The sequence below is a fragment of the Microcaecilia unicolor genome, chromosome 6 (assembly GCF_901765095.1).
Source record: "Microcaecilia unicolor chromosome 6, aMicUni1.1, whole genome shotgun sequence".
Taxonomy (NCBI): domain Eukaryota; kingdom Metazoa; phylum Chordata; class Amphibia; order Gymnophiona; family Siphonopidae; genus Microcaecilia; species Microcaecilia unicolor.
The window spans coordinates 53,052,519-53,067,307 of NC_044036.1; positions in this window are offsets into that span (position 1 = coordinate 53,052,519).

The following is a 14,789-nucleotide window of genomic DNA, read 5'->3' on the forward strand; positions in this document are numbered from 1 at the left end:
TTCTCCGCAGGTTGTTACTCTCGTCCGTCCAAATACACGAGATAGGGAACGGCAGTCCTCCTTTTACTCCTTTGCTCCTTCGCTCCAGTTTACCAAATGACGCCTTTTTACCCGTAATATGTGAGGTTCCAATTTGAGTAATTTTGAGTACTGTGACTCCCGTGTTGGAGTCTTTAAGTAGATCCTTAGACAAACCACTCGTAAACTGAAGTTAGATATTATAATGTTTGAACCATGGTACAACACTTGACAATGCCTTATTTTGACTACAACAACGCACTATGGGGCCCTTTTACAAAGCGGCGGTAAGCCCAATGCAGGCTAAAATGGAAGTACCGCTGGGCTACAGCAGCAATCCGGAGGTAGTTCCCACCCCCAGCGTGTGCCATTTCTGGTGCTACAAAATATTTTTATTCTTGTAACACCAGTGTGTACCCAGCGGTAATCAGGCAGTGCCGCACGCTGCCCGGTTACCGCTAAGGTAGCACGGAAGCCCTTACTGCCACTTCAATGGGTGGTGGTAAGTGCTCCCCTCTGAAATGGGCACCTATGGAACTTTGGAAGGCTAAGTGCTTTGAAAATGAGCCCGATAGCCAACATGGATTTAGTGAAGGGAAATTGTGCCTTGCCAAACTATTACATTTCTTTGAAGGGGTGAGCAAACATGTGGATAAAGGTGAGCCGGTTAATAATTATTGTGTATCTGGATTTTCAATAGGCGTTTGACAAAGTACCTCATGAAAGACTCCAGAGGAAATTGGAGAGTCATGGGAGAGGAGATAGTGTCCTATTGTGGATTAAAACCTGGTTAAAAGATAGAAAACAAAGAGTAGGATTAAATGGTTAGTATTCTCAATGGAGAAGGGTAGTTTGTGGGGTTCCTCAGGGGTCTGTGCTAGGACCGCTGCTTTTTAATATATTTATAAATGATTTAGAGATGGGAGTAACTAGCGAGGTAATTAAATTTGCTGATGACACAAAGTTATTCAAAGTTGTTAAATCGCAAGAGGATTGTGAAAAATTACAAGAGGACCTTACAAGACTGGGAGACTGGGCATCTAAATGGCAGACGATGTTTAATGTGAGCAAGTGCAAAGTGATGCATGTGGAAAAGAGGAACCCGAATTATAGCTACGTAATGCAAGGTTCCACGTTAGGAGTCACTGACCAAGAAAGGGATCTGGGTGTCGTCGTTGATGATACAATGAAATTTTCTGCTCTGTCTGCTGCAGTGGCTAAGAAAGCAACTAGAATGTTAGGTATTATTAGGAAAACAAAAATGAGGACTCTATAATGCCTTTGTATCGCGCCATGGTACGACTGCACCTTGAATATTGTGTTCAATTCTGGTTGCTGCATCTCAAAAAAGACATGGAGGGGAATAATCGAACGGCGCTGGCAAAATTGATGGCCGGCCATCTTCGGGGCCAGCGCCATAAGCGGGTGGAGCCAAGCGTATTTTCAAAATACGCTTGGCGCCGGCCAAAACGCTCACCGGGTTTAGAATAGGATCGCCGGGTTTAGATGAGATGACCTGGCCCGATTTTCAGCCATAATGGAAACCGGACCCGGCCATCTCAAACCCGGCGAAATGCAAGGCATTTGTCCGTGGGAGGAGCCAGCATTTGTAGTGCACTGGCCCCCCTGACATGCCAGGACACCAACTGGGCACCCTAGGGGGCACTTAAAAAATCTTAAAAAAAAAAAAACAAAATTAGCTTCCAGGTGCATAGCACCCTTTCCTTGTGTGCTGAGCCCCCCAAATCCCCCCAAATCCCACTGCCCACAAGTCTACACCATTACCATAGCCCTAAGGGGTGAAGGGGGGCACCTACATGTGGGTACAGTGGGTTTGGGTTTTTTTTGGAGGGCTCAACATTAACCACCACAAGTGTAACAGGTAGGGGGGGGTTGGGCCTGGGTCCACCTGCCTGAAGTGCAGTGCATCCACTAAAAACTGCTCCAGGGACCTGCATACTGCTGTCAGGGAGTTGGGGGTGACATTTGAGGCTGACATACAGGATGGCAAAAAATGTTTTAATTTTTTTTGTGTGTGTATGGGAGGGGGTTGGTGACCACTTGGGGAGTAAGGGGAGGTGATCCCCACTTCCCTCCGGTGATCATCTGGTCAGTTGGGGCTCTTTTTTGGGACTTGGTCCTAAAAATACATGGACCAAGTCCACGTGGCGAAATACTCGTTCGAGCCAGCGTTTTTGTGTTCATAATAAGGTAAAGCCGGCCATCTCATAACCCCAGCCCACTCCGCCCCCTTCCTGCCTTCGCTACCCTACCAACAAGCCCCCTTGAAGGTTGGCTGCGCCGCAATGAAAAAGCAATTGGGGCCGGACAAAATTGGCTTTCGATAATACCAATTTGGCTGGGATTGAGAGATCGCCGGCGATCTCCCGATTTGTGTCGGAAGATCGCCGGTGATCCCTTTCGAAAATAAGCCTGATAGTGTAATTAGAAAAGGTGCAGAGAAGGGCGACAAAAATGATAAAGGGGATGGGACGACTTCCCTATGAGGAAAGGCTAAAGCGACTAGGGCTCTTCAGCTTGAAGAAAAGACAGCTGAGGGGAGATATGATAGAGGTCTATAAAATATGAATCTGAGCTGTCTGGTTTCCAGCCTGCTGTTCTAACTATTAGGCTACGCCTCTGCCCTTTAAACACCAATATCTCCAAAGATATGAATTTCAAATCAAAACAAAGTAGGTGGACATTAGCAGTCATGTTTTGACTGCTAATTAAATTGTCCAAAAATGTTTGACAGTATCCCTGCTTTTATAACCCCTCTGGTACTAAAGTATCTCTTTTCAAGGCATAGATTGATGCACAAGAAAGGTCTGATTTATTAATCTGCCTTTGGAAAAGTGGAGCCAGTCAGAGTTTCAGGGACAATATTCTTTGTCTTCAAACTCTGAAGTCAGTGTCTACACTCTTGAAACATGTTAATCCAGTATAAAAATGAATTTAACAAAGCATTTTTACTGAAATGAATTATTACTGATTCCAAAAGGTCCCTCCGAAAAATATTCAGTCCTCTTATTGATTTTAAGGAAAGGGGAATCTCTATTTATTTCATGCCTTTTTTATTTTTAGAATGGGATTTTATTTACAGGTAACACGGCAAAATACGTATTAAATGAAAAACTGAGGGCTCACCATATTAGCGTGAACAATGGTTTCCATTAAAGTCTGAAACAGACCTGAGTTACTGCCGTTTTAACATTGCCTTTAGTTATTTATTTACAAGCTGTTGAAAACCTTGCCATGACCACTGAAGAGCCTAAAGTGGCTTACATGAAACAAATTTAAAAAATCATATGTATCTGTCTAACTATCTATCCATCGAACACACTTCAAATAATAATGTGCAATATATCCTTTTAATATCACATAACCAAGAACCCCATGACAATGTACCACTTTCCGTAAGTACCAACTTTTCAAAATGATTGGAGGTACTATACACAACACAAATCATTCCTCCCTGGATACGGTGAAGAAGCTTGCTCAATATTGGAGGTGCTCAACATCCACTGTTCCCCTAGAGCTGGAACCCATGCCACCTCCCCACCCCTAAAACTGGAACCCATGCCACCTCCCCACTAGTAGCTCATCCCCCCATCCCCAACCACCATTCCCAAAACAAACCACTGTACATATCATAGGTCTCCAAACACATGTGTAAACAAGCAAGCCCTAATTACTTTCTGAACCGCAGGTAGTGTTTCTTCTCTCTATTTTCTTTAGAGAGACTAACAACCAAAAGCACTGTCCTCAGTTACCCTCAATCTAATCTGTGGGTACTGGAGAACTGCCTTTTTCCGAGAGGATTGCAATGAGCAGTTGTAAAATCATTGGCTAAGCAAAAGAGCCAGATATACCAGTTTACCCACCAACAAACATCAATAATTCAAGGACACTACTTTGAACTGGACCTCTGAACAATTGGTAACCAATATAGTTCAACCAAGAGTGGAATTACATGATCGTGCTTCTTTTCCTCAAACACCATTTTGGCTGCTCTATTCAACACTAACTGAAGTTGCTTAAGCTTGCAAACTGGTAAATCCTGGTATAAGGCATTACAATAGTCTATGTGCAATAACAACAGAGCATTCACAACAGTCAGCAAATCTTTCCAGTCTAAACTGACACAGCAAATCTCTTCACTCAACACAGTGCCACACTAGATTTTATACCACCTCTGACTTCCCAATTGTTCATTTGAAACAACCCCCCCCCCAAAAAAAAAAATTCTATTGTTCCAAATCAGTGCCTTCCAAAACAGGTCTAGCATTCTACAGCCATCCAAACCCTCTGTACAACTGCAACTCACCTTTCTTGGGGTTCAGCTGCAACTTAAGAGATTGTAGCAAAGAGGACAGACTCTATAAACCAATCCCTAGAAAATCCATAACTCCCTTTTGATCCTGTTCCAGAAGAGGCGGTGTGCTGAGCCAAGGGTGTTGTGACATGGACCCCACTCAGAGCTTGGTACTAACATCCTTATTATTTAACATCTATGTAGCTCTGCTGAGCTCCTTGTTGCAACAACATAGCATTGAATGCCCTCTCTGTGCTGATATCATCATTCTTGTGGTCCCTGTTGATCCTGTTCTGATCCTACCAGGGCCTCAAGTGATGTCATCAGCATGGAAATAACATTCAGTGGATAATTCTATAAAGTAAGCACTAATATTAATATGCTGATTATACACACAAATGTTTAGAATAATGACACAGACCATGTATGTGCACATATACACATATATATGGCAAAAGCGTGTTTAAGTGTGAATCTGTAACTATGTGCATATCTTACAAGGTCTGTAGTTTGAAGATGGCAGGATTCTGAGCAGGATGCTCATTTGTGCACATAACCTATAGAATATTGTAAGTTACACCTGTATCACTGCCACTTAGCTGCACATACTCATGCCAGCCCGCGCCTAAGTATAGACAAATGTATATACCCAGTTACGCTAGTATTCTATAAAGGAAAGTAGGCGCCTACTCTCCTTTATAGAATATGGGCCTGATATTCAGACTGCAGAAGTTAGCTGGGCTGACTCCCGGAGGAAAGGAGAAACAGGAGTGATATGATACAGACGTTCAAATATCTGAAAGGTATGAATCCGCAAACGAACCTTTTCCGGAGATGGGAAAACGGTAGAACTAGAGGGCATGATATGAGATTGAAGGGGGGCAGACTCAAGAAAAATGTCAGGAAGTATTTTTTCACGGAGAGAGTGATGGATGCTTGGAATGCCCTCCCGCGGGAGGTGGTGGAGAGGAAAACGGTAACGGAATTCAAACATGCGTGGGATAAACATAAAGGAATCCTATTCCGAGGGAATGGATCCTCAGAAGCTTAGCCGAGACTGGATGGCAGAGCCGGTGGTGGGAGGGGGGGCTGGTTGGAAGGCGGGGATAGTGCTGGGCAGACTTATACAGTCTGTGCCCTGAAAATGACAGATACAAATCAAGGTAAGGTAAACACAAAAAGTAGCCCATATGAGTTTATCTTGTTGGGCAGACTGGATGGACCGTGCAGGTCTTTTTCTGCCATCATCTACTATGTTACTATGATCGGCACTGAGCCCAGATATTCAATGCCGGGCCATTTCCATTGACCAGCATTGATTATCCGGGTGCTTTTTGGCCAGTTTCAATTTAATCGGCCAAGTTGATATCCAGCTCTGGCTGGTTGAGTTGAAACCAGCAAAAGATAGGCCTGCTATTTCAATGTCTGAATTTGGCCATCAAAAATATTGAGCGATGTGTGGAATTTTAACGGACAGCTAGTTATATCGCACAACATAGCCAGTTATCTGCTAAGCGCTAACTGGTAATATTCAGCAGGAGATAACTGGCAATCTCCTACGGAAAATCACTGGATAGCCGGTTAAGTGCCGTTTAACCATCCAGGAGCCATTCCTGGCTGGTTAAATGGTTTTAAATATCGAGCGGAATATGCCTATCAGGCACACTCTAAGTGGCTATCCACCTTATAATCGAAAGAGAAAAACGCCTAGATTTCGACCCAAATCGGGAGATAGACGTTTATCTCACAACAACGAATAAATCGGTATAATCGAAAGCCGCCGATTTTGGATGTTTTCAACTGTACTCCGTCGCAGATGCGGACAAAGTTGATGGGGCGTGTCAGAGGTGTGGCGAAGGTGGAACTGGGGCGTGGTTATTGGCCGAGGAGAGATGAACACGTTAGGGCGATAATCAAAAAAATAAAGGCGTTTTTAGCGAACATTTAGGACACTTTTGTTGGACCCTTTTTTCACACGAACAGGTCCCAAAAAAGTGCTCTAAATGACCAGATGACCATCGGAGGGAATCGGGGATGACCTCCCCTGACTCCCCCAGTGGTCACTAACCCCCTCCCACCACAAAAAATGTTTCACAACTTCTTATTTTCACCCTCAAATGTCATACCCACCTCCCTGGCAGCAGTATGCAGGTCCCTGGAGCAGTTGTTAGGGGGTGCAGTGGACTTCAGGCAGGTGGACCCAGACCCACCCCCCCCCCTACCTGTTACAATTGTGCTGCTTAATGCTTAGTCGTCCAACCCCCCCCAAACCCACTGTACCCACATGTAGGTGCCCCTCCTTCACCCCTTAGGGCTATAGTAATGGTGTAGACTTGTGGGCAGTGGGTTTTGAGGGGGATTTGGGGGGCTCAACACACAATGGAAGGGTGCTATGCACCTGGGAGATCTTTTACCTTTTTTTTTTGTTTTTGTAAAAGTGCCCCCTAGGGTGCCCGGTTGGTGTCCTGGCATGTGAGGGGGACCAGTGCACTACGACTCCTGGCCCCTCCCACGAACAAATGCCTTGGATTTATTCATTTTTGAGCTGGGCGCTTTCATTTTCCATTATCACTGAAAAACAAAAACGCCCAGCTCACAAATTGTCGAATAAAACATGGACGTCTATTTTTTTCGAAAATACGATTCGGTCCGCCCCTTCACGGACCCGTTCTCGGAGATAAACGCCCATGGAGATAGACGTTTTCGTTCGATTATGCCCCTCCACATATACGTAGATGCACAGAGACCCATCCCTTTCATTACAGCCATTATTTATTTATTTATTACATTTGTACCCTGCGCTTTCCCGCTCAATGCGGCTTACATAGTAACAAGAGAATACAATCTATAGTAACAGAATCAACAAAGGAGGTATGTGATAGGACAAATGAACAAGGAGTAAATGGGATAGAAGAGGTATAGGCGGTGGAGTGATAAAGGAGAAGATGGGAAGAGCATAGAGGGTAAGAAGGTTGGTAGGAGATATTTTCTGAGTCATTGTTGTTAATGGTTATTTGAACCGGTAGATAGATGGTTTGTTTATGTTTGCTTATGATAGGTCAAGTCACTTGGATAAACCTGTTTGAATAGATGGGTTTTCAATAATTTCCTAAAGGGAAGATATTCATTAATTGACCGAATGTATCTAGGTAGAGCATTTTTCTTTTCTTGAGACCTTCCTTCCCTCTGTATTAATGTTAAAGTGAATTCAGACCAGTGCTTGAGGCATTAAAAATAACATAGTGTTATAATAATAACAGTCAATTTACTCTGACCTGAATTCAGTTTCACTCAACATGTTTATACTTGTGGGTTTATAATTGCATAAAGCTTCTTTTAAAGAAATAATCTCAAAAGGATGTCTATTCTAAAAACTAAAATCTGAAATCAATCCTTCTGTTCCAAAAGGGACTTAGAGTTACAGAAATTGTCCTAATGGGAAAATAGCTTACTGCTGCAGTTTTAAGAGAGCGACAATAAACTTTGTGGATTTGAAATTTGAAATGGCCAGTCTTCTGAAAACTAGAGGCTGCAAATTGAGATTCTCTTTCTGAAAAACATACACAGGAGAAAAATTCTATAAATTGTGACGAAACCTGAGCGCCCAAAAAATTCACTGTTGAATGCTACTCTGTAAAGGGCAAACGCCTTATATAGAACAGTGTTTAGCGCAGATCCTACATCTAACTTTTGGGTGCCGGACTTACACCTGGTGTAAATGCCAGCACCCAAGTTAGGGGCGGTAAGGCAGTATTCTATAATTCCGCACGTAACTTCTCAGAACACCCCTGGCCAAGTCCTCTTTTCAGATACACGATATAAGAGTTTGGTGCTTATAGAATAGCGTTCAGCCTTTTGCACCCGCAAATCCTAATTGATGCCAATTAACTGCACTAATTGGTTATTAGTGCCCAATTATTGCTAGTTAAGGGCTCGTTAATTAAGTTGCGCACACACTCAAATTTCAGCATACAATTTTGTGTGCCATATATAGAATTTGGGGGACACTGTCTGAAACAGACACACAAACACTTGAGCACTCTCGCTCTCTGAAACACACACACACATAGTTTATCTCTCTGTTTCTCTCTCAACTTTCCATCCATGGTCGGTGTTATGTAGTGTGTGCAAGAGTTGAAACTAAAAAAAAAAATCTATGGGCCCTGTTTACTAAGCTGCACTAGAATTTTTAGTGCACGCTAAATGCTAGAGTCACCCATATGTTCCTGAGGGTGACTTAGCATTTAGCACATGCTAATCATTAGCATGCACTAAAAACTCTAATGCATCCTTAGCGCTGCATAGTAAACAGGGCCCTGAATGTATTTGCCCAAATCAAAATTTACAAAAAGCACACGGAAGGGCAGTTTCAATAAAAAGTCTAAGTCCAATTTTGGATGTTTTGCTGGAAACATCCAAAAACTGAGAGGTGAACACAGTCATTTCCGAACCTGAAAAACATCTATCTATCTATCTATTTGGTTTGAAAATTGCCTTTTTCCTAGATGCTTAGTGCTTGGTGAGGTTTTTTGGGGGGATCATTTTGGAAAATAAAATGTCCTAGAGAAAAATGGGCAAAACCAGCCATTGGGATGTCTGGGGGCTATCCTTAGTAGACTGGCCACACGGACATCCTAGCAGAGCAGTGGGGCAGCCTAGGGGACACTGCAGTAGACATCACATAAAAGGTCTCAGGTACACATCTCACCATGACCCCTTTATATTATATGGTGAGCCCTCCAGGAGCAGGAAAATCCCTACTGTGTCTCACTACAATAGCTTTCAAGCTTGCAGGTGTCACCTGTATGTAGGTATTGTAGGTATTTAGTGTTTATTGGAGGGCTCATATGTTCCACCACAAGTGTACCACTTAGAGTGGGATATGGGCCAGAGTCCCCTTCTCTACAGTCCACTGCACTGACCACTAGGCTACTCCTGGGACCTGCTTGCTGCCTGATTGGAATGGCCATCATATCTGAAGCTGTCATACACCTGGTATGTACTGTCATTTAGGGTAACTTTTGGTCACTTCATCATGATTGAAACAGGTCTAGCCAAGAACAACTTAATTTTGGCTCTAAACATTTTTATTTCATTCCATTGTTGCAGAAGAACATCTATCTTTTGGTTATACCTATGTCCCACCTAAAACATGCCTGTCGGAGACAGGGTGCTGGGCTCGATGGACCCTTGGTCTGTCCCGGCATGGCGATGCTTATGTACTTATGCCCCCAACACGCCCCCTTGAAATTTGTATGAACTGTAGAGAAAATCTTCTAAAATCGAAGTGTCAAAAATCACAACATGGATGTTTTTGAGATAAAAACATCCTTCTTCCACATTTTGGATGTTTTTGTTTTGAAAATAAGCCCCTCTATATCCAAACCTGATCTAATATATATATATATATTAGAAACTTTATTTGACTTAAACCATTTTGTAATATATGAACTACTAGATACTGAATTTCCTGAGCAGCTTTGGTAATCCCCAACAGGGCTCTTTTTGTGTATCAGGGGATGAGAGGAGTGATTTCAATTCCTGAGGAGATCTTGTCTTGCACTGCAGGAACAGGTACGTGTTGAGGAATTCACTGTTGATCCCAAAGGACCTCAGAGATGTCTCTGTTGTGTCAGGTGCTTGCTGACCCCTTACTGGGAAGTAAAAGGAATTCCCTGAACCTTGAGTCAGTCCCATGGCATGGACAGTGTGCACATGCTGAAAAGCTCAGACTTCCTTTAACCTGGACCTTTTAACTTGTGCATATCATTAGTGAAACGGCTGTCATTGCACAACAAAAAAAATGTTTGCGTGTTATATGGTAGGCCACCATTTGAAGTTCCTAATGTTCTAAGTGGAAGAAGAAGAGTTATATTTTACAACAGAAATGACCCTAAAATAATATAACTGGAAAGTCAGCAGAAACCGCTAGACAGTTCATGCAGTATTTATTGCCCCTTGGCCCTGGCAAAGCTGAAGAAACAGAAAAAAAGAAGAGTCTGTTTATCTGTGATAAGGATAATGGAGAACATGAGCTCATGACATAGATAACCTGATCAATCATCAAATGCACCACAGGTGCCTCCATGACAGGACGACCACCACTAACTTCTTTTTTTTTTTTTAATAATTCTGTCAACACCTTTGGCATTGCTTAGCTTTGCCAGCATGATGTGTTAGATTTGGGTCTATAAAAGCATGAAGTACTTTACTTGTATTTTTAGAGAATTCACTTTTGTTGTAAGAGGCTCCATCTCCCTCACCTGTGACTTCTCTCATTGAGACACGCAGATCTGAATAAAGGAGCACATATTGATAAATTTGTTAGACTCTATTTCATTTCACTGCCTAGAATCCCATGAAAAATAAAAATTATGATATGGACTGGGAAAGCCTAATAGAGAGAGAGAGAAATATTCTTAAAATCTATGTTCCGTATTATAGTAGCAATTAAATTTTAATTCCAGGAAGGCCAAAAGTTTACCAGAAAGTGAAAAAGCAAGCAATAGGAAAACAAAATTAGTCATTGCCCTTTTTGTACTATTTCATCATATATGGGCTCTGCTTAAATCGCTCGGGGCTAGCTATCTGCTGATATTTCCTGGGTACACCTACTCTCCGCCCCTTCAATCATGCCCCAGGAAGACATGCGCGGATGCCTAAACTACCGCCGGACATCTGTGTGCCCCATGGTAGTGCATTTTGGTGCACGGGAAGCTTGCGTTAGTGCTTACCACCACAGAGTAAAAGAACCCCTAAATGGCTTATCTCCATAAATTTCAGGTCAACTTGTTCAAATAATGTGTGCAGAGCAGTGAAGAAGTCAACAATCATAGCTGTACTGCTAAATGAACTTTCCTTTTTGGTGCAGTACAGAAGGCATGAAATGGTTAAAAGAGATGAACGATGCTCCTCATTCATCTCCTGAATCTCGTTGACTTTTCCAGCCTTTCTTCTTTCCGGTTCTTGACTTTGGGCTGGGCAGTAGAGCATGTTACCTGCAGCCACAGCAGCTTCGCCATTGACAAAGAGATATTTAGAGCATGTCTAGTATGTTCTGTGAAAAGCCAGGGTGTGTGTTTATCGTACTTGTTCAAACAGCAGCAAAAAAATTGTCTGCATTGTCCTGCAGTCAAGATTCGCCATTGACAGGTTCCTCTTACACACAAGGAATACAAATAGCAAGGGAGTATCTACTCCCCTATGTAACCTTATTGGTCACATTAATCACAGTTTCAGAGCAAAACCTACAGTATCAGATGTCACTGATCATATAAGCAAGGCTCCCAATTTGCTGAGATTCCCTGGTTGTAGAAACTGATGTAAAATTTGCCTTTTGAAGCATACATCCTGCTGAACCAGCACCGTCCCCTGCCTCCTCCCACCACTTTCTCCTGTGCCAGCAACTCCTGTACTGACCTTGTAAGTAAAGTTCCACTAAAACAGCATGAGGCTTCTGCCTCCCTGTCCCATAGGCATATTTATTTATTGCATTTGTATCCCACATTATCCCACCTCTTTGCAGGCTCAATGTGGCTTACAATTCATTATGGATGATGGAAATAGAAGAGAATATACATTAGGTTTTACAGAGGGTTTTGGGTTACATGGTAGTGAAATACATGATAGTGTTAGAGCAAAAGACATTATAGAACATTTCTGAATATGTTAAAGATTGCACAGTTACACATGTTGATCTTTGTGATATATCTTGTCGAAGAGATAGGTTTTCAATAGTTTGCGGAAATTAGTCAATTCATGGGCCGATTTCAGGTTGCGTGGCAGCGCGTTCCAGAGCTGCGTGCTCATAAAGGAAAAGGTAGATGCGTACATTAATTTGTATTTCAGTCCGTTGCACTTGGGGGGATGAAGATTGAGGAATGTGCAAGAAGATTTTTTTTGCGTTTCTGGGTGGTAGTTCTATTAGGTCTGACATGTAGGCTGGGGCGTCACCATGGATGATTTTATGGACTAGGGTTCAAAGTTTGAACGTGATGCGTTCTTTGAGTGAGAGCCAGTGTAGTTTGCATATCCTTTGCCACTGTAGTTTGTGTAAAAGGCGCAGGGTTGGTTCTACCATTCAGTGTCTTCTTTTTTTTCCACACATAGTCCTGCTCTTCTGTGCTACTTTCCACCCCCTTATGCTAATATGGTCCTGCAGTGAATCTCTGCATATGACCCCCACATTTTAATTCATCCCCTATGGGCTGCCACCATTCAAAGGCAGACTGCTGCTGCCTCCTCCTATTAGCACAGCGGGAGAAAGGTGTAAATGCATAAGGCCCTGTACCTCAGTGGTCTTATAAACCAGGGATCACAAATTCAGTTCTGGCCAGGACCTAAAAATAATGAGGTAGATATTGAAAAGAGTTTAAGCAGGCTGAAGAGGCTCATGCCCACTTCAACCCTACTCAGCAGACAATCCCTAGATATTCAGTGCCATTCAACCCCGCAGTGTTGCTGAAAATGCCCTACTGCCGGGGTGGTTTGTGGTTGGAGTTGGGGAGGAGCTTACTGCTGTGCAGGCACCAGCAATATTCATTGCCAGTGCCTGTATAGCTACATAAATACATAAGTATTGCCATACTGGGAAAGACCAAAGGTCCATCGAGTCCAGCATCCTGTTTCCAACAGTGGCCAATCCAGGTCACAAATACCCGGTAAGATCCCCAAAAAGTACCAAAACATTCTATACTGCTTATCCCAGAAATAGTGGATTTTCCCCCAAGTTCATTTAATATCGGTCTATGGACTTTTCCTTTAGGAAGCCGTCCAAACCTTTTTTAAACTCTGCTAAGCTAACTGCCTTTACCACATTCTCTTGCAACGAATTCCAGAGTTTAATTACACGTTGAGTGAAGAAAAAGTTTCTCCGATTCGTTTTAAATTTACTACATTGTAGTTTCATCGCATGCCCCCTAGTCCTAGTATTTTTGGAAAGCGTGAACAGACGCTTCACATCTACCCACTCCACTCCACTCATTATTTTATAGATCTCTATCATATCTCCCCTCAGCCGCCTTTTCTCCAAGCTGAAGAGCCCTAGCCACTTTAGCCTTTCCTCATAGGGAAGTCGTCATATCCCCTTTATCATTTTCATCGCCCTTCTCTGCACCTTTTCTAATTCCACTATATCTTTTTTGAGCTCACTGGGCAGATAGGACCACAGAAAAGGCAGGCCTGTTTTTTATCCGGTTAGCTATGTGGGTGCAAACACTAAATATCAGCCAGCACCCACTTAACTTCCAGGTCCATGGCTGACCCGGATATTCAAAGAGGGTGACCAAACATGTCTCTAGCATTGAATATCAGGGTTAGAGTCAGCCACCCCCTTTTACTAAGTGGCGGTAAGCCCAACGTGGGCTTACCGCTCGCTAAACCGGAAGTACTGCCGGGCTACCACAGAAGCGGCGGTACCTCCCACCCCTAGCGTGCCATCATATCCAGCGCTACAAAAATATATTTATTTTTGTAGCACCAGAGTGTACCCAGCAGTTATCGGGCAGTGCCTTGCGGTGCCTGTTTACCGCTGGGTTAGCATGGGAACCCTTATGCCAACTCAATGGGTGGTGGTAAGTGCTTTATTTGATGCATGGCCATTTCCTGCAGGAAAGAGAGACTTCCCTTTCTCCCACTGCGGTAAAAGGGGGCCTCGGTGCATGTGAAAAACATGAGCTGACGCCAGCGCAGGCCCCCTTTTTGCCGCAGCTTGGTAAAAGGGGCCCTTAGTGCTTAACATATACTGAGATGGCCAATCCAACCACCTAGTTCTACTCACTAGCCCCCAAAAGCCTTTTGAAAACGTAATAGAACATAAGAGTAGCCATACTGGGTAAGACCAATGGTCCATCTAGCCCAGTATCCTGTTTTCTAAACAGTGGCCAAGCCAGGTCACAAGTACCCGGCACAAACCCAAATCGTGGCAACACTCCATACTACAAATCCCAGGGCAAGTAGTTGCTTCCCATGTCTGTCTCAATAGCAGACTATGGACTTTTCCTCCTGGAACTTGTCCAAACCTTTTTTAAGCCCAGAAACACTAACTGCTGTTTCCACATCCACCGTCAAAGAGTTCCAGAGCTCAACTATTTTGTTGAGTGAAAAAATATTTCCTCCTATTTGTTTTAAAAGTGTTTCCATGTAACTTCCTTAAGTGTCCCCTAGTCTTTGCACTTTTGGAATGAGTAAAAAAAAATTTTTTTTATTTACTTCTACTTACTCTTAATGGCTGCTTTACCTTTATTAAAATATAATTCCATGCCCTCAAAGGTGAAGGAACAACTAGCCAGTGTTCATTAATTGATATTAAGATCCACATTGAAACATTTGGGCAAAATCAGGTTAGCTAAATCAGTGGGAGTTCCTTGGTATAAAGCCCTGAATCCTAGAATTAAAATGTAAATACTGAATTCTGAGATATCTACAACCAGTGCGGATGGAATAATAATGGGGTCGC